The sequence below is a fragment of the Camelina sativa genome, chromosome 6, assembly GCF_030686135.1.
Source record: "Camelina sativa cultivar CO46 ecotype springtype chromosome 6, ASM3068613v1".
NCBI classification, from domain to species: domain Eukaryota; kingdom Viridiplantae; phylum Streptophyta; class Magnoliopsida; order Brassicales; family Brassicaceae; genus Camelina; species Camelina sativa.
In genome coordinates this window covers 14,644,073-14,665,407 of record NC_141885.1, presented here as the reverse complement: position 1 = coordinate 14,665,407, position 21,335 = coordinate 14,644,073, and the positions used below count along the sequence as shown (strand labels likewise).

Here is a 21,335-nt window from a genome sequence, read left to right as displayed (position 1 = left end):
TCTCTAAACCAACCACGCAAACCAAACGATTAAAATCGAACCGACCAAAATACCAAAAAAATGGTTTGCGGGTGTTACAATTCTCCCCCACCAACATAGATTCGTCCTCGAATCTCGAACAATTGTCAGTCAAGGACTCCCGTGCTACCATCTCCACGGCCCTCACTCCTCCGACCGATCTACGAAAGGTCACCTCTAGGTGATAGACTCACGTTCCAGGCGTTGGTTGCTCTCGACTTTTGGACTTTCCTTTACTCACAGGCCTAAACCTTGAGTTTTTATTGGCTCCTCATCAGGCCGAAGCCTGCATGCCATAATATATATAAGGAAATCCAATACTCTTCTCTCGGGTTGCCACCCTACAGCGGGTCCCCAGATCGTCATCTGAAGTCGATATACCAACCACACTCCTAAGCCACGAAGTCTTAGAATATGGCGGTACTAGGAGAACTGAAGTCCCCCAAGAGTCGCGAGCAAACAATTCTGAACACGTCTGAGTCCTATCCCTATCCAAGTTTCCTTCCCGTGGCTCGCGTAAGACAACAAAGTGTCCTACCAACCACATATCCCCTCACTGGAATACCTCATGACCACACAAGGATCATCTCACTGCCCCAAGGACCGCCACAAAGGCCAAACAAATGTCCTAAACAGGACCGCCACCAAGGCCAAACAAATGTCCTAAACAAGACCGCCACAAAGGCCAAACAAATTTCCTAAACAGGACCGCCACAAAGGCCAAACAAATGTCCTAAACAGGACCGCCACAAAGACCAAACAAATGTCCTAAACAGGACCGCCACAAAGGCCATCTGTCCCGAATGACCGTCACAAAGACCAACTGTCCCGAAGGACCGTCACAATGACCATCTGTCCCGAAGGACCGTCACAAAGACCATCTGTCCCAAAGGACCGTCACAAAGACCATCTGTCCCGAAGGACCGCCTAAACAGGCACTCTGGCTAAACAGCCCGCCACAAAGGCCAGACAAATGGTTAAAAAGCCCGCCACCAAGGCCACACAATGGCTAAATAACCCGCAACAAAGGCCACATAATGACTAAACAGCCCGACATAAAGGCCACACAATGTCTCAAAAGACCGCCACACTCGGCATAATGACTCAAAAGTCCGCCACTAAGGCCACACAAGCCCCTCCAAGGCTCTCTGCCACTAAAAATGAACAAATTATAACTCACATAAAACTTTCCATTTTTGGCACTTTCTATTTCTGGAAACTTTCCACTTTTAGAAACTTCTAACTCAGGAAACATTCCCTTAAACCACCACCTCACGGAAATTTTGTACCCCGAACACAACCTCATCTTATTACTTAGTCGCACAACCAACCACCCCAAGCGACCAAGTAAACAAGAGAGATGGGCTGGAATACTACATTCCCGCTCTAGCCACGAATTACAGATGGGACCAGGCTAGGCAAGCTCAAGTCGTGGCTTGCTTCTCATACCACTTCTTAAATCTTGCCTTCATCCTCGCCTCAGGCTCCCAAGTCTGCTCCTCAACACCATCACAGTCCCAAAGGACTCTCATCAAAGGAATCTTCTTCTTCCGAAGTTCCTTGATCCTCCTCTCGAGAACCCTCACTGGTCTCGCCTCCAAAGTCATGTTAGGCTGAAGATCCTCAGGAATCTTAGCCAACAACTGATCATCCTCGCGCAGACACTTCTGCAACATAGACACATCGAAAACCTTATGGAATACTCGCATAACCTCAGGTAACTCCGGTCTATATGCCACTGGTCCAACTCGCTCAATCACTCTGAACGGACCCATATACCTCGGACTCAACTTAGTCTCAGTCAATGACCTGTTCGGACCCCGCAACATGGCCATCTTGAGGTACACTCTATCTTCAACCTGAAACTCAAGATCTCTCCTCCTCCTATCGGCAAAACTCCTCTGCCGATCCTGAGCTTCCTTCATGTTCAGTTTGAGAAACCAAATCTTCTCCAAGGTCTCCTGAACAAAATCTGTCCCGTACATGCTCCTCTTCCCCACCTGAGTCCAGCATAACGGTGTATGACACGGCCTCCCATACAAAGCCTCATAAGGAGCAATGCCAATACTCGCCTGGTAACTGTTGTTATAATCAAACTCTACCAAGCTCAAATGATCTGCCCAATGGCCACCCCAATCCAACACACACATCCTCAATAAATCCTCCAATGTCTGGATCGTCCTCTCTGACTGTCCACCTGTCTGGGGATGATAAGATGTACTCATATGCACTTTAGTGCTCATCTCTGCCTGAAATTCCCTCCAGAACACCGAAGAGAACTTGGAATCCCTATCAGACACAATGCTCGTTGGCACCCCATGCAACCTGACTATTTCTTTCACATACTTCTTAGCCAAGACCGATGTACCATCAGTCTTCTTAATGGCCAGAAAATATGCCGACTTAGTCAACCGGTCCACAATGACCCATATAGCATCAAACGTCCTGGACACTAGCAAACCTACCACGAAATCCATAGTAATTATATCCCACTTCCACTCTGCAATGGGAAGACTCTTCAGCAAACCACTTGGTATCTGATGCTCAGCCTTCACTAGTTGACACACATCGCACCTCACAACCCAACTAGCAATGTCCTTCTTCATCCCTACCCATTGATAGTACCTCTTGAGATCACGGTACATCTTAGTCGCTCCTGGATGAATAGAGAACATGCTCGCATGAGCCTCTCTTAGGATCTCCTGCCTCAACTCCTCATCCTTAGGCGCACAAATCCGCCCATGCACCAGAATAGTACATTTAGCCGAAACCTGATAGTCTGAATCCACATCTTTTGAGGCATTCACCAGCCCCAAATCCTTCTCCTGAGCCAACCGCATTCTGCTCAACAAATCTGCTCTATCAGCTGCAACCAAACCCGACGGCTCCCAAAAAACCGCACACAAGATCAACGCACTGATCTCCCCTACCAGAGATTCCATATCCTGCTCCTGAGCCGAAGCCGCCCGCTTCTGACTCAAAGCATCTGCAACCAAGTTAGCCTTACCAGGATGATAGGCTATCTCCAGATCATAATCCACCACCAGCTCTATCCACCGCCTCTGCCTCAAGTTCAGCTCGGGCTGAGTGAATATATACTTCAGGCTCTTATGATCTGTAAACACTTGTACTTTTGCACCATAAAGTTCAGCTCGGGCTGAGTGAATATATACTTCAGGCTCTTATGATCTGTAAACACTTGTACTTTTGCACCTAATCTTCGTGGCATTCTGCGGTCTAGGCCAATCCCTGATAGCCTGAATCTTCTCCGGATCTACAGAAACCTCATATGCAAACACAATATGACCCAGAAAACCCATCTCACGCTGCCAGAAACTACACTTGCTCAGCTTAGCAAACAAGTTCTGCTCTCGCAGCTTCTCCAGAACTGCCCTCAAATGCACTGCATGCTCTTGAGGACTCTTAGAATAAACCAGGATGTCGTCGATGAAAATGATGACAGACACGTACAGAAACTCTTGAAATACGCTGTTCATCAATCTCATAACCACTGCTGGCGCGTTAGTCAACCCAAACGGCATCACCACAAACTCATAATGCCCATACCTCGTCGTGAATGCAGTCTTCCTCACATCTGCCTCATCTACCGGGATCTGATGATAACCGACACCAGATCTATCTTTGAGAACCAAGTAGCACCCCTCAACTGATCCAACAACTCATCGATCCTCGAAAGAGGGTACTTGTTCTTCATAGTGACCCAGTTGAGACCCCTGTAATCAATACACAAGCGGAAACTCCCACCCTTCTTCTTAACGAATAACACCGGCGCTCCCCATGGTGATACACTAGGACGGATGAATCTCTTGCTCAAAAAATCCTCTAGCTGCTTCTTCAGCTCTGCCATCTCTGCTGGAGCCATCCTGTAAGGAGACGTGGATAACGGTGTCGTCCCTGCTTCCAGTTCAATCGTAAAAGGATCAGACCGAGATGGTGGTAATCCCAACAATGACTGGAACACATCCTCAAACTCCTCCACAACCTGAATACCGCTAACCGTAGACTTTCCCACTGACTCTGGCATAGATATAGTAACCAAATAAGCCTCACAGCCCTTCTCGATCATCTTCCCAGCCTGAATGGCCGAGATCACGAGACTCCCTGAAGTCGGTCTAATCCCCTGAAAAGCCAACTTTCCTTCTGAGCGCTCAAACTCCACTCTACCTCGATGACAATCCAGATGAACCATATGCCGATGCAACCAATCCATCTCCAAGATAACGTCATACAACTCCACTAGGCTGATAAGCAAATCCGCAGGCCAAGACTCTCCCGCTATCTGAATATCAATACCCCTCGCTCGACCAATAACTCTCAGAAACTTGCCTCCAGCAACTCTGACAACTCCCGCATGCTCTCCAGGATCTCCTATGATACTCGCACTCTCTGCACACTCCGGGGAAATGAAGCTATGAGTAGCTCCAGAATCAAACATAACGTGGGACTTAAACCCACCCACCAACAAGGTCCCTACACAAACCTCATGTGTTGAGAACTGAACTTACTAAGTATTCACAAAGACAAGTACCAGAAATTATACCTGTGATCGCCCCGGCACTGGTTCCACCAGTCTTTGCAGTCGTGTAAACACGTGGCGCCTCCTCAATCCGTACCACCGGCTGCCCTCCCGGCTGCACCTGCTGCAACGCTGCCACTGCTACCGGCTGCAACTTAGGACACAAGGACCTGATGTGCCCTGGCTCCCTGCAATGATTGCAAACACGAGCTGCTGTCGACGGAGCACTCCTCTTGGGACAGCTAGCAATCTTATGATCCTTGCTCCCACACTTGAAGCAACTCACACCACTCGACGTCTGCATAGCCTCCCACCACCTCTTGGTTCCCTGCGTAGGCTTGCCGCCCTTGCTAGAACCTCCTTGATGCTGAGCCTTACTAGGCTGAACTGCTGGGCTAGCCGCCAATGATTGTGCCCTAATATCCTCCTCGATCCATGCTGCAGTCTCAACCAGTTCTGCACGCGAAGCATAACTCAGCCCTCTACAGTGAACCCTCAAGTCATCTCGTAGGGCCCTCAAAAAACACCTGATCTGAGCCTCCTCAGACTCCATATCCCGACCCTCATACCTCAAAAGTCGACTGAACTCCAAATCAAGCTCCCGCACTGATCGTGTCCCCTGAGCTAGCTGAAGGAACTGCACCTCCAACATATCCAGTGCCTCTCTAGGGAAATACTTGCGGTTGAACTCCAAGACGAAGTCAACTCAAGACATCTCCCTCTGCACTCTCCTGGCTGCCATAGAACTCCACCACAACTGAGCATCACCAGTCAAATGGTGGACCCCAATGTCCACCCAAAACTCCTTAGGACATCTCAGAGTATGGAAGTTACGTTCCACACTCGTCCTCCACGCATCCGCAGCGGTAAGATCTGTACCTCCCGAAAACTGCTCGGTACCAATACGGCCCATCTCTGTCAGCATGCTGATATAACGAGAATGGACCCCCACATCCGCAGCCACTGGCTGCCGCTCCGCCGCCACCACTGGTGGCACTACCTGAGCCTGAGATGGTGCCACTGGCGGCAACCGCGCTATCAACTGTTCCAGCAAACCCGCAAGGTCGACACCCGGGACTCCACCCACTAGGACTCCCACACCTGGGGCCTTAACATCACCGACTACTGGAGCATCAACACCGCCCCCTCCGGCCACACTCATGGAATCCCCCTGGACACCCTCCGACTCGCCAACACCCTCTGCTATCACACTCTGGTCCGCAGCCTCACTAACCGCTGGGACTCTGCCCCTAACACGACCACGTCTGCGTCTACGTCCACGACCACGACCAGCATCAGCATCCTCTCTAACCATATGCACTACCATGAACAGAAGGCTAAGCACACAATTAATATAACACAGAGTCATAAACTTACCGTGGAATCACACTGTAGGCTCGAAGAGGATGTTCTAGGACTCCATGCCACATACAATTTACTAACTCCCATAATCAATCAACACACGAAATCCCAACATCAACAACAGAAACCTAGTGAACCCAAACTTAGAACCGTAAGGGCTCTGATACCAAACTGAAACGACCTGACCCGTTTTTTTTTAATAATAATAATAATAATAATAATAATAAACTAAACCCTAGAATATCCTCCTCTTCATTGCCTTGATTCCACGAACACACTTTGCCTTTACCTGCTCGACACTCCCGAAACCCTAACGGTGTCGACCGATACCTCCTCATGGTGTCGACCGACGCTCGCTAAGCCCTTAGTCGTCCTCGCGTTGGTGTCAACCGACAACATATTGTTGTCGACCGACACTACTACTGAGCAGTGATTTCCTTCGAACAGAACCTCCGAATCTCGCCTCCAAACTTCTCCTTTTTGTCCCACACAATCCCAGAAACGAATCCAAGCCTCAGGAGCTACGAAAGACTCACAAACAACCAAAAAACACACAATATCACATAAACAGAGATCTTAGCTTAGATAAGCCATGGTCATGCACTCACCTTAGCCAAACAATGAGATCTAAGCCTAAACGACGAAGCTACCACCACAACAACCTTCCCACCACGTCCCTAGCCTTAGATCCACACTCTCCAAGAAGAAACTCTCTCACAGATCAAAGGAAACACCCAAAAACCTCAATAACAGGCTATGGAACACTCTTTTCTTCTTTTCTCTCTAAAAATCACAGAAACGGCTAAAGAAACGAAGGAAATCGAGTTTTCTCTTATAAACTCGAGTTTAGGGCTTTCCCTAAACTAACCACGCAAACCGGATGATTAAAATCAAACCGATCAAACCGTCTGAGAACGGTATCGATCGACACCGCTTGTGGGTGTTACAGAAGCAATTGATGTACTTGGTGAAAGAGGAAGCATATGCGCATACACATAATGATTACAACCGCTACATGGCTTCGCTCACTAACGTACTTTAATGAGGCATATCCAGCTTGATGGTCTCGAGTTTACTGTCCAGGATATAGATACAACATCAAGACTAGCAACATTGTGGAATCTATCACATATCTCATTGAATTTATTATGAAAAAGTTAGGTAGGTGGTATTGGAAAAGGCGAGAGGATGCACTAAGTCTAAATAATGCTTTGGTGAACTCTGAGTTGGTTAACAAATATGAGGAAGATAAGAAGCAGTTTGAGTGTGATGTTATGACAGCCAATGAGAGGGAAAAAATGCTTCGACAATTCATGGTTTTTTCTTGGATAGGTTTAATTATTGTCATCGCAATGTGTCTTGGGATGTGTACGAAGTCTCTAAGTTAACTTCAATCAGATTTCTATTAAGCTTTCAATGTACGCTATTGTTTTTAAAGAAGTCTCCAAGTTAACTTCAATCAAATGTCTAATCTACATTCATTGTACCTTTTCGTGAATCTCTAAATTCATTGTACCCTTTCGCTATCTCTACATTCATTGTACCCTTTCGATATCTCTACATTCATTGTATCGTTGCCTTCTCTTCATCTTCTTCTTCGATCATTGCACCTATAAATATCCTCTCAATTTCCACTCAATCTAATGTGTCTCCTTCTTCGATAACAAAAGAATAAGTTGGTTACGATTGTTTTCATTTTGATTCTCGAGCTATGGCCGGAGAGAGTTCCAGTAAACGTAAGAGAAGCAATTCCGATTTTGAGTGGGAAGAGGAAGTAATTGATGCCAGGAAAGACGCGTTTGAGAGGACAAGAGTCGTGGTTGAAGAAGAGACAACGGATCGCTTCAAAGCAATTCTTCATATGATGAAAGATCACATGAAGAAGAAGGAAGAGGTTATCGCCCTTGTGCATCAAGTGGATCTGATCGACGCTCAACTATCCCAATTGAATCAAATATTGGGTCAACAACTTGTCGCCTTCTCGGTAGAGCACAAGAGGTTAGAGGAGATGAGAGAGGTTGCAGAAGCTGATGTCAAACAATGTGTGGTTCCTCCTCCTATTGATTGGGGCAAACCTCATGTCCGTTTATATTTTATTTTATTTACTTAATGTATGCATACTGAATACCTATTTCTATTTTCTATTTTTCAATTCTACATGCCTAATGTTGTTACTTCTATTGGTCAACTCTACATGCCTATTGGACAACCAGATCAAAAAGAAGTATAAAAGTTAACTTCAGTCAGATGTCTACTAAGCTTTCGTTGAACGCTATAATTTAGAGAAGACTACAAGTAATTAATATTTTAATTACTAACTAATGAGAAACAGACAAGTGTAAAAATAAGCAGAGGAATGATTCTTCCCCAAGTACTTTATGCATCGGTTCTCTCTCTTTCTGTATTATTTTATTAATTTTTAATAAAAAAAATTAGGGAAGTAACCCTAGAGGAGACTTCCTAATGGATATCTATTTCGTACTAGTAGAATAAGAACAGTAATCCGTTTACATTCGAGTAATAAAGAGGATCCCACAAAAAATATATGGATAGCAGCCCATCATCAGAGTTAAACAAAAAATATAACCACGAGAACAAGAACTTTACATGCCTATTGGACAACCAGATAAAAAAGAAGTATAAAAGTTAACTTCAGTCAGATGTCTACTAAGCTTTCGCTGTACGCTATTGTTTAGAGAAGCCTACAAGTAATTAATATTTTAACAAGTAATTAATATTTTAATTACTAACTAATGAGAAACAAACAAGTGTAAAAATAAGCAAAGCAACGATTCTTCCACAAGTACTTTATGCATCGGTTCTCTCTCTTTCTCTCTCTTTCTGTATTATTTTATTAATTTTTAATAAAAAAAGGATTTTTGTTAAATGTACCACATTCTCCGTAAAACTTTCTAAATCTGTCACATTTTATATTATTTTATGTTGTTTCTCGGTTTCCGACAGCAGAAGAGAGAGAGTATCAGCGAGGTTGAAGAATACAGAGTTCGGCGAGATCTGGTACAAAAACGTTAAGCAAAGTAAGCAAAAAGACAATCTGAAAGATAGAGATTCAAGTTTAACACAAAAAGAAACGAGAAAATCAACCGTTATTGATAAGCGAAATAGATAAGCGGAAGAGGAAAGTTGACAAGAAAATGAGCAAGACGGAATTAGAGATAACAAATATTGTTATCTCGGTTTTTAGGTTGTATAAAATTATAATAATTATAATAATCCTGGTTTTATAAAACCAAAACCGTTTTTTCCAAAACAGTAACAAAAAATTATAAAGAACCCGATTAAAACCGCATCCCGTTTATCGGTAAACCAATTCCCGCTTATCAGTAAATTAAACATATATACTATCGCCAACTAACGTCAAATCAATTTATACCTTGTAATGATTATGTTGATGACTTCTCTGGCAGACTTCTCCACGGGAAACTGAACCGTCTGCAAACCCATCAAATCAAATTAAAACTTGTACTGATACTTGTAAACTTATCAAGAAGACGTCTTCTTGGGAAACTGAAACGTACTTTAAACTACAAATCTATCTAATCAACCAAATTAAAACATCGTTAACTTCGATGAACCCGTTTCTATGGTATATGTTCACTTATAAGCGTGAAATGAAGTTCAATAGAAATTTTCTAATAATTACCCAACCGTGAATGTTAGAATTCTACACTTATAAGTTAAATAAAACGAAGTGATATAGAGAAAGTTTCTATTATTACCCAACCGTGAACAGTCTCCAATTCCTCGTGGCTATGATGATTTATATTGACCGTTCCAATGAAACTAAAAGACTTTCAATCACCAATTCTCTGTCGTGAGGATGAAGTACTATTTTTTAAGAGAAAATAAATGATTTACTGATAACTTTTTTGGTTGCAGTTTTAAAATAATGACAAGGCCCAGGGCTTGGGTTATATATATGAGACGAAGCGGTTGCAATGAAAAGTTACATATAATTAATTAATAAGGCAAACCGTCGCGTCGAAAAAACCAACAAGCATACTTCATTGCCTGACTTCTTTACACAGATTAAGGAGTAGACTTCATAATCTTAATTTTTCGACAATATGTAAACAGTTATCAGTCTACTGTATAAGTCAACTGTAATTGAAATCAACAAAGTCATCCAAATATTACAGAATCTGAGGCAAGTTGACAGATTACAAACATAAATACGCCATTCAAACAAACATACACGATGAAGAAAGGTTCACAGATTTTAGAACTTAATTGAAAGATCTATGAAACGAAAGAGATTAATACAACAATGAGGATTATACCGGCGATTAAGACATTCTCGACCACCCCCTTACACGACGAACTGACAGACGTAATTCTTTCATATGATCTTTCACCTTGTCTAGCTCATGCTGAACCCATAGCATTTCCTCATTTTTCTGGATGGCTGTAATAGAATCCATTTGGTCAGCAAGTCCACCTCTCATTGTCTGAATTTCTTTCATAATAGCCTCATCCCACCATTTCATAATATGGTCATCTCCATCCTATACCATAGAAATAAATATACCATAAGAATATTATCTATACTCAAATAATAATTATACCAAACAAATAAACCACGTGACAATCTAACAACCTCATGGTTACTGCACCCAATGAAAATTTTTCCAGGATTGTCGGTTGTGGTGGAACATTTCATAACGGTTTCCCTTCCGCAGAAACATTTGTCAGGAATTCCAACTGTCAGGCCAAGAAAGTTTACTTCGGGTGGACCTTCACTCCATACATGCAAAGAACTAGAAGATGGCTGAGTGTAGCTGTGTAACCCCATATATGTGTGGAAAATGAACAAAAAACGATGAGAACATATATATTTACGAACAAAATTAATTACAGCGTTACAAAAGCAACTCGCCGACAATAAACCAAGAAATACTTATCTGAGATGTTCTTGAGATTCGAAGACGAGAAATGATGAGAATACAATCTGAATTTCCGAGAACAACAATATCGGAATTTTTGAGAGAGAAAATTTGGAGAGAGAAATTTTGGAGAGAGAGATCACGTAAAAACTAGGTTTGACCTACAAAAAGAAGTATATATATCGTTAAATTATCCGGTTAGGTTAAAAACAAGGAATCGGTACGCATTCGGTTAGGTTCAGCTATCGGTTTGGTTAAATTATCGGTATTAATATAATATTAATAGTTGATGGCATAACAAAGTCAACCACAAATAGTCCACAGAGAAGTCTACTTAAGAAAAACCCTAAATCATATAATTTTAACCTAATCAGCCTTTCCTCCCTTAATTTGACTCGTTTATAGGTAAATTTATTTTATTCCAATGCAGGAAGTCTATGTGGTTATTATTTGATCAATAGATTTACCAAATTATTCTTTATAATATTTTTAATTAAAATTTAAACTATAATTAAGGAGTAGACCAATTGTTATGTCTTCTAGTTGACGTTAATTTGTAATTTACTTTAAAGAAATCTATGGCAGACTTCCTCCGGGTTACATCTGTCATTTCGGCTTGTGTTTTTAGTTTGGTCGTAAGGGAGTCAACGGTAATTTCAGTACCCTTAGTGGTTATGTTTCTAAAATATTGAATATGGGGTCTACTATTGCATTCAAGGCCAAATAAAGGTATACAAAATGCAATTATCCCTAATATAATAGATCAATCTTGATTTTTTTTTTACCTAGCTGATCTTGAAAAGTTTACAAAAGTACATGGGTTGGGTTGTTATGCAAATAAAAAAACAATTCAAATCAAATACAAGTATTCTTTATGTAGTTCTGTAAAAAAAACGAATGATCCCTTGTGGCAGTAACGGGTTACAAAAATAATAATATAGAGATGAAATGAGATAGGGAGAAAGAGTAAGGGCATCTCTGACCCTACTTTATTTTAGAGTCAAATCTCTATTACGGAGCAATATTTGTTTCAATCCAACTCTATATCTTACTCTAAAATAAAAGAAATTATGAGATAGTTCTATATTTAGAGTAACTCTATTTTGAGCTCTATTTGTTTACACTAACTCTATTATAGAGTAATATATTGGAGAAAAACTATCTTATTATATAAAGTTGGGTTTTCAAAGTTAGCCATTAATAGAATTATCACACGTGTCAAGTATACTGATGAGATGTTGTCATGTGTCAAAAATTATTATTTTTAAAACAGTTAATTAAGATAATAGCATTTAATCTAAATAACATTTACATATTTATATCTAAAAAAAAATCATAAATCAAAAAGGAAAATTAACAAACTAATTATATTATACGTGTTTTCTTAATTAGATTTTGACATGTATAAACAAAAATAATTCATTAAACATTTATATTATTATTAATTAATAAATAGGAAATAAAAATCAAAACAAATAATATAAGTTGTCAAAAGAATTATTATTTTTGAAACGTAATAGGACAGCTTATTAAGAAGATAACATTATATCTACAGAAATTTACATGTTTATATCGAAAGCTTTGATCTTTGATTTTTTCCTGATATAATTTTGCATATCTATTGTGGGTGTTTGATTCGTCCAGGTTCTTCAATGGAAGCTATCATGTGCAATGAAATATAATCAAAATATTTAAAGCCCGCTAAATTAATCGAGGATTGAGACACTGATGGAGGTTCCAAAAGTGATTCTACAGTTAGTACCATTATAAGTTTCGAAGATTAGTCGATGGTTGATGTTTCTGGTCAAAACTAGAGTTTTCTCTTCTCGATAATATCAATGATTTCGGTACTAAAACAAAAGCTACTTGATCGAGTAATTGAGAAGCGATTTTGAAATTGGGAAGTTAGAACGGTAAACTGTTTTAAAATTGGTTTCAAACCGGATTTATGTGGTTCTTTATCGGATTTGGTTCGTAAACCGTTTAAACCCATGTATATAGAGAAATATATGAGAACTTTTGATTCGGGTAGAAATAAGTTGAGAACTTACGATTCGAGAATATTTGAGACTTACAATTTCTCAATTAAAAATTTTTCTTGGTTGGTCATAAAATCATTGTACTTGAGTAGATAATTTTCACCAGTTGTTCATCCAACATATCTTTGGAGTAAAAAAAATCATGGTTAAAAAAATTATGTCACAAAACAGTTTTAGTAATTATAAGAACTATTATTATGCCAAAATGAAAGTAAAGCAACATAAAATTTGTTTTAAGAGACATCTTAGGTGGTGATAAAGAACAAACTTTAACAATAAAATAATTTTGGGTGTAAGAGCATATTTTTAATGGTGAAACATACGGTAAAATTGTAAGTGGTTATTAATTATATGTTGTTTTGATGAATTCTTTGCATGTAAAATATTTTGTAATATTGTGAGATGTTCTTGAAATTTGAAAATGATAATATTTGTAATGATGAGTATTTGGAAAAAGTTTTGGTGAGATATAATTTAGCTTTAGATTATTGTAATAATTATTATAATATATTTAAAATATAGAAATATAAATTAGTGTATGAAGGAAAATACAAATATGATTTTTTCTCTAACTAAAATTATTAATATATTTACTTCAAGAAATTAAAAAAAAAAAATTGGTTAGGGTTAAGGAATTATTTTCTTCAACAATTTTAAAACCCGCACATCGTGCGGTCCCTTATCTAGTGCTCTATATTAGAGCAAAAAATAGAGACATACATTGGAGATGGTCTAAAACAACACATATAGTAATGTTTTCAAGATGAGAATGCCAAGAGCCTACACAATAGACATTTCTCTCACGTCTGATATATACCTTCCGCAGCCTCCCCAACATGTATGGTAGTGTTTTTGTAATCCATTGCATTATCTTGGTTTTTTTTTGTTAGATTTTAGTTACCTCGCCATTCACGCAAAGTGTTGGGATACAAACAAACGTTCCACATCTGAAAATTAAAAAATAAGTTTCTAATATATAAGTCAAATTCAAATCCAATTAGTATGAGGTCTTTTGGGAAGGAGTCCAATAAGAAATCCGTGAGGGCTGGACCACTTGGGCCCAAAGCGGACAATATCATAATAATAGGGGAGCTGGTTTAGGGTTTGTAAAGCCCAACAATTGGTATCAGAGCCTAGGTCGAAAAGTGAACCTAGGAGAGTAGGTGTGGGCTCTGAATTCGGTGTGGAAGGATCTCTCAAAAAGATGACATGATTAAGGGTGTCTCAAAAATACTTCAGGAATAAAGGGATACCGGAGCATGGGTACCTAGGTTTCGATGAAGGGGAGGCCATAGGATCGTGGTACATAGTTTCAGTGGAGGATTGTTGGGATATAAACAAACAACCCATATTGGAAAATTAAAAAATAAGTTATATGTGAAGACTCCAATTAGTACAAAGTCTTTTGGAAAGAAGTCTAATAGAAAATACTAGATAACTTGGATTCAAAGCGGACAGTATCATACTTACAAGGGTGTTGTCCAGCCCAAAACAAAGTTTTGTGGACATGAGATTGTTAAGTCGTTATCTCTCGTTTAAACTTGGTATATCTTTTCGACTGTGATATGTCAATCTCTTCATTAAACTGAAAGTTACATTATTAGCTGGTGTGCCCTCCAACACAATTGCCTTTTTTTTTTGTAGTAACATAGGAAATATATATATATATATATATATATATATATATATATGTGGTATCTTATTGTATATTTGTATGTAAGAAACATAGGAAATATATTTCACATACAAAAAGATATTGCTCATTTTACAACACAATAAGATAACTTACATTATATTTTAGATCCTATGTTTCTTACAGATTAATGTTTTTGTTTTTTACTTTTGCAATATTGTTTCATAAAGAATTATCTTTTGGTTTAATTTTAAAGAAAAAGAGAAAGAGGTTAAGCAATGGAGAAAAGGGAAGCTAAGAGAAGGATAGTGCTAGTTCCAGTTCCAGCACAAGGCCATATATCTCCAATGATGCAACTTGGGAAAGCCCTTAACATGAATGGCTTCTCAATTACCGTTGTTGAGGGACAGTTCAATAAAGTAAGCTCCCCTTCTCAACACTTCCCTGGTTTTCAATTTGTAACCATACCAGAGAGCTTACCAGAGTCTGAGAAACTAGGACCAATCGAGTTTCTCATAAAGGTCAACAAACTAGTGAGGCAAGTTTCAAGACAATGATATCGCATGTATCATCTATGACGAGTACATGTACTTTTGTGGAGCTGCAACCAAGGAGTTCAACCTTCCCACTGTCATCTTCAGCACGCAAAGTGCTATAAACTATGCTTCACGTTGTGTACTAAGCAAACTCAATGCCGAGAAGTTCTTGGTCGACATCGAAGGTGCCCAATACCATCTTAATAACCCATCTCGAAACTGTTGGCCGATAATTAAGTTTGGTCTAAACGTTGCAGTTTGTGATGTTTCACTGGAGAGTTATCAAATACGAAGAGATACCAGTCTTTGTGTTATCGTGTCTATTTGTTAACTATATAAACCAGTTTTGTCTTGATTGTAAACAACAAGTTTCATGTAAATATAATTTTTCAGTTTCGTTCTTTGTCTTCTCAAAAGAGAAGAGACAAAGGTCTCTTGCTCTGTTTTGCTCTGTTTTTTTTTCTTCTTCTTCTCAATATGTTAACAGAAACCACTCGTTTCACTTAACCTTGTTTTTTTTTTTTTTTACTTTGTAGATCCTGAAATGCAAGAACAGGTGGTGGAAAACTTGTTTCCATTAAGATAGAAAGACATACCCACTTCAGGATTTGGGCCTTTATATCGATTATTCGAGTTCTGTAGGGATGTAGCTAACAAAAGAACAGCTTCCACTGTTATCATCAACACCGTGAGCTCTCTAGAGAGTCTCTATCATGGCTAGAAAAAAAAATTGAACTTCCGATGTACCCTATAGGCCCTCTTCACATGACAGCTTCCCCACCTTCTTGTTTACTTGAAGAGGACACGGGCTGCATTGAATGGTTGTACAAGCAGAAACCAAGGTCAGTCATATACATAAGCATGGGAACAGTAGTTCAAATGGAAACCAAAGAAGTGCTGGAGATGGCTTGGGGGTTGTGTTATAGCAACCAACCTTTTTTATGGGTCATCCGACCAGTTCGATCCCTGGCTTCAGTGGGATAGAGTCATTGCCAAAAGAAGTCAGTAAGATGATCTTTGAAAGAGGATACATTGTAAAACGAGCACCGCAGATAGAAGTACTTGGACATACTGCAGTGGGAGGCTTCTGGACCAACTGTGGATGAAACTCAATACTCAAGAGCATAGCAGAAGGAGTTCCGATGATTTGTAGGCCCTTTCATGGCGAGCAGAAGTTGAACGCTATGTATGTTGAAAGTGTTTGGAGAATAGGGTTTCAGGTGGAAGGTAGTAAAGTGGATAGAAGAGAGGTTGAGAAGGTTGTGAAGAGATTGATGGTGTACGACGAAAGAGACGGGATGCAGGAGAGATCCCTCGTTCTAAAAGAGAAGCTCAAAGCCTCTGTCAAAAGTGGGGGTACCTCATACAACGCTTTGGATGATCTTGTCAAGTACTTGAAGACCCTGTGAAAATGTTGAACTTTATGTATTACTAGAAAGTTACCCCCGTGGGTTATAAAATCAAATATTTTATATCTAAAATAAAATTTTCCTTAAATTATGTATAAAATGTACATGATATTATTTATATATGCCTTGAAAAGAATTTAAATATATACATTTATAAGTTAATAATTATGAAGTGTGCATGTTAAAAGGACAATTTTCACAAATTGCATAAAAATAAGTTTTCGTTTTAAATTTAGCACATCATTTTAAAAATTCTAAAAATACTAAAACTGCATTATATTTTTAATCGTATACTCTAAATACTAAATCATATCTCTTCAAAATTATACCCTAAATGTAAAATAGAAATTCAAACCAAAAAAAATATAGATAACCATTGCATGTGGTGTAAGCTTTTTTGGCATAATGACGGATGTAGCAAGGGTTACAGAAAAATAGACATGAGGTATGATTAGTAACTCAAACAATACCAGTGCGATATAAAAGTAGTCTTGTTTTTGTACAAGTTAATCTACGTGTTAATTTATACCACTTTTAACGATTGACATATATCTATGATAAAAGTATTGAGATTACAATATGTACACATATATATATATATATATATATATATTAAATATTTTCAATAGGTCTCTGTAATGTTTTTCCGTATAATGCGAAAGGATGTTGTAAAATTTGGGAAGTGATTTCAAAGAGGCATAAAGAAGTACGTGATTTTTTTACCATGTATATATGGATTTTTTTACCATGTATATATGCATTACACGGTAAAATTAGGCAAAGTAAAATATTTTTTGTAATGGGGATAAAAAACTTTTAAAAATGAAAAAGAAAGCAAATTTACGAAACGTAAACTTAGAAATATATTGTAGTTGAAGCTCAGAGGACTTAAGAGAGAAATCTAAGGGACTTACAACTATAATATTATGAGTGAATGTTCAAAGCCAAAGAGATTGTACTTTAGCATTGGGCTCATCTTTATCACTGAAGACTTCCAACTATAGTTTGAAAATAAAATAAAATACATTACAAAACAATGCAAAAACTTTAAATCATGACTATCATAAAACATAATTTTTTGAAAGAGGCTAATAAATATTGACACGACTCTTATACCAAAAAAATAAAGTATGTGACTTCTTCAAATAGTCATCGATATATTAATCTGTTAATCATCATAGTGCAAGACATCATTATTTTTTAAAAAACTTTATAAGAAAAAAATAAAATAAAGTACCATGAAAAATGATGGGAAAAGAAAGACATATAGTGCATGATCGTTTTCTTCGTTATTAGTCATGTGAGCATTAGATCTTATATAATACACTAAACATTTTATGAAGTTTGTAAGAAATTCCATTAACACATTATTCTGAGTAACTACATTCATGACAATAAATACAATTATAAAGCATAATAATTGTAATTAATTCTGTCATACATTATTGCAACATGAATAGTTTGAACAAAAGAAAACGTCCACATATAATGTCTTAAAGGTTATTGATTGAGCGAAGTAAATGTAACCTAAAGAAACTGAACAAAAAAATGTCTCAAATTAAAAAATGTGTGTAGACAATTTAGTTTTAGATTAGCAATAATGTGTCTTTTATTTCATTAAAAATGAAAAAAAATGACACATGTTAATAAAATAGAGTGGTGCCAAATGACAATGTCTCAGAACTCTACTTTATTATAGTTTAATATATAGTATATATTGACATGTGAAACCGATAAAAATAGTTAATTAATAAAATTACGGTTGTGATAAAAAAATTAGTTACGATTTTATAAATCGTAAAAACAAAATAGAATAAATATATTCTTGTAAAGTAGATTACTTTTTCTTTAACAAAAGTAAACTATTAAAATTTTTATGAAATAATACTAAATAAAAAACCAAAAATAATTAAAGTTTTGGTAAACAAAGAGTAAAGAAATTTAAAAGAAAATTAGTGAATAATTTACAAATTGTACAAATTAAAATAGATATATTCTTGTAAGATGGATTACTTTTTTTTTACCAAAGTAACCTATATAGATTATTGCTATGAAATAATACTAAATAATACAAACCGAAAATAGTTAAAGATTTGGTAGAAGATAAAAGAAATGAACACTTTTCTAAGTAAATAAATTTTTATTTAAAAGATCAAACTTAAAATTAATGTAAATTACACATGTCGCAAAAATAGAACGCCATCCATAGGCAAAATTAGAAAAAAACCTTGTCATCTATATATATAAAGTTCACTTTCTTCACTCCTGGTGTTGTCACGTCAGCAGTTCCTTATTTAATTTTTTGGGCCTATTATTTCATAACACTTGAAAGACCCATATTAAAACCAAATGTTTTAGTTGCCCTAACAACAACTCTTTAGCCACGGATCTCCTAGCTGCTGTTTGTGCGACTTTCAAGCATCCCTCTCCTCCTTTATTCTATGTTCCTCGCGTTTCACATTCTCAAAGTTTCAATGGTTAGAAATCAATTATATGTTTCCCACTCCTCCACACCTTTTCATAGCCTGCCCTCTCTTCCATATCCATTGTAACGGATTTGTTTAAAACGGAAATTTGTGTCGTTCAAAGCTCTCTCATCTAATGCTTAACCCACTACTCATTTCTTCAATTGAGGTAAGTCGCAGTCTTATATAAAGCTACCACTTGCAACTTCATGATGCTCAGATTATACTCTGTCTTCCACTTCTTTTCTGACTAATATGAATTACTTTGTTGTTTCATTCGCTGACCTCAAAGTTGACCGTCTTCACCAACAGATTGTCGGAAGAATGCTCCGTCACTAGCCTGCCCGCAACGTCAAAAAAGGAGCCAACTCATGGGCGTCCACTTCCTTCATTGATGAGAATGTACAAATCAATCTCACATTAATTCATTTGTACATTCTAGAGTAAAAAAGGTCTTGTAACGCATATTTACAAAGGAGCCCTATTTATATATGATTAGCATCATCTTGAGCATGCCGGGTTTATCTGCACTAAATGCACATCATGCATTGTTGTTGGTGGATCACGTTCTGGGGCTAACAAAAATGTAAGTGTCTTGTGATGTGGCCATGTTTTCATATTTTAATTAAACTGTAGTGTCACCTTATCTAGAACGTTTCTACTCTAGGGTGGTGATTCTTTTCCAAGGTACGGAAATATGAAGGCGCATGTTCCAGTACACTCATCTCCAGGAAGATTTCAGCGCGACAGAGGCAGATATAATTGTATGCTCATATTTTTACTTTCTATATTGGTTATGAGTAAGAATACCTAAGGTTTTGTTTAGTTGATTTGTATTGTTTACTGGTCTGTTGCTCTTACCATTTCTCTAGAATAAGGCTCTGTTTTATACAATATATGACTACATTTTTTTTTGTAAAATAATGATTCATTGCTTCAAACCAATATTCTTTGCATATCTTTGGTGAAATTCATATACAGCTTATCGACGTAGGGTTTGGGCATATTCTTATTTGTATCTTTAAATGCAGCTGGAGGGAGGCATAGGGGTGGAAGAGGAGGGGGAGACGATTCTTTGTTGGGTACTATTGTTAAAATACGGCTAGGACCTTTCAAGGGTATAGGGGACTTGTAGTAGAATTGAAAGACAAGCCCTTGTATTTACTTCTCCGCATGTGGGTTTCTTTCTACATGTCGAAGGAGTTCTAACAATAGTTTGTATATGCAGTTGATCGGGATGCAATATCAGATAATGTTGCGACAACACCGTTTAGGTAATCTACTAATTTATATCTTATTTGTTATTTTGACTTCCAACTATAATGAAGGACATTCATTATATCATTTGAATTTTACAGAGATACAATCTCGGTATAGGATGGGAAGCGAAACACGCATCCTTCTCGGAATCCACTTCATCCTTATATGACTCCAATGCGGGACTCTGGAGGTTTGTTTTCTAGCCATGAATCCACTAGCAGCAATTAGCAAATACAAAAACTTCAGGGAAAAATATGCATTGCAAGTGGAAATGTTGAGGCACACTACATCAAAGGAACTAAACACCATTGAAATCCAAACCATAGAATCACTTACACGCAAAGAAAATCAAAGTCATAATTAAGTTCGACAAGCTGTCCGATAATTAATTATATAAACAAAGGTGCACATCATTTCACATATGTCGTCCGAAAAAACAAGTATACTAAGTAATTGAGATTTTAAACCATTTGTCATCAAAAACTACAAACTCATTACTCCAAACACAAAAGCCTTTAGAAAAAACACTACTCCCACGTGTTACTAAGTAAAAAAGCATATAATAAAAACATTACCTATAACAACATCTAATAAAACCAAATAACAATAGAACGACAAAATGAAAAATAATTTTAAAAAACCACAACTAACGACTAAAACAAGACAACAACAATTACTATACAAAACTTAACTTCTAATTCTATATTTTATCAAAACAAAAAAAAGATCATGATGATTTAAATAAATTAAAATAATTTAAAATAGAATATATTATACAAACTGGAAAAAGTACACCCAAAAAATAAAAAAATAAAAGCTCAAAGGACAAGATAAGAACAACGTAACCAGATAGAAAGAGAAAAAATATATAACCAAATGACAAACTACTAAAATAAAACAACTTCATCTAATTTGCGCGCGTAGCGCGAATCAAATGCTAGTATTATATAAGATTTGAGACTATTGAATTGTATTGATCAAGCTGGATCTTGCAACATTTACAAATTACGTGCTTTTATTTTTTTGTTTGCAAATAAGAAAAATCAATACGAATAACAAGTGTCACGTACGGCTTTTGCTTTTTCACTCTGTATTCGACAAAATCTATGCAAACATTGTCATGGCTACCTTGAAAGGTGGTATAAAATTCTGTTTCGGGTTTCTCCTAGGGT

The 21,335-nt window shown here is 37.6% G+C and overlaps 1 pseudogene; it reads left to right on the top strand.

Moving 5' to 3' along the window:
• The first annotated feature begins 14,679 nt into the window (after positions 1–14,679).
• LOC147942592 (UDP-glycosyltransferase 76E6-like) lies at positions 14,680–16,459 on the top strand (annotated as a pseudogene).
• Positions 16,460–21,335: the final 4,876 nt, after the last annotated feature.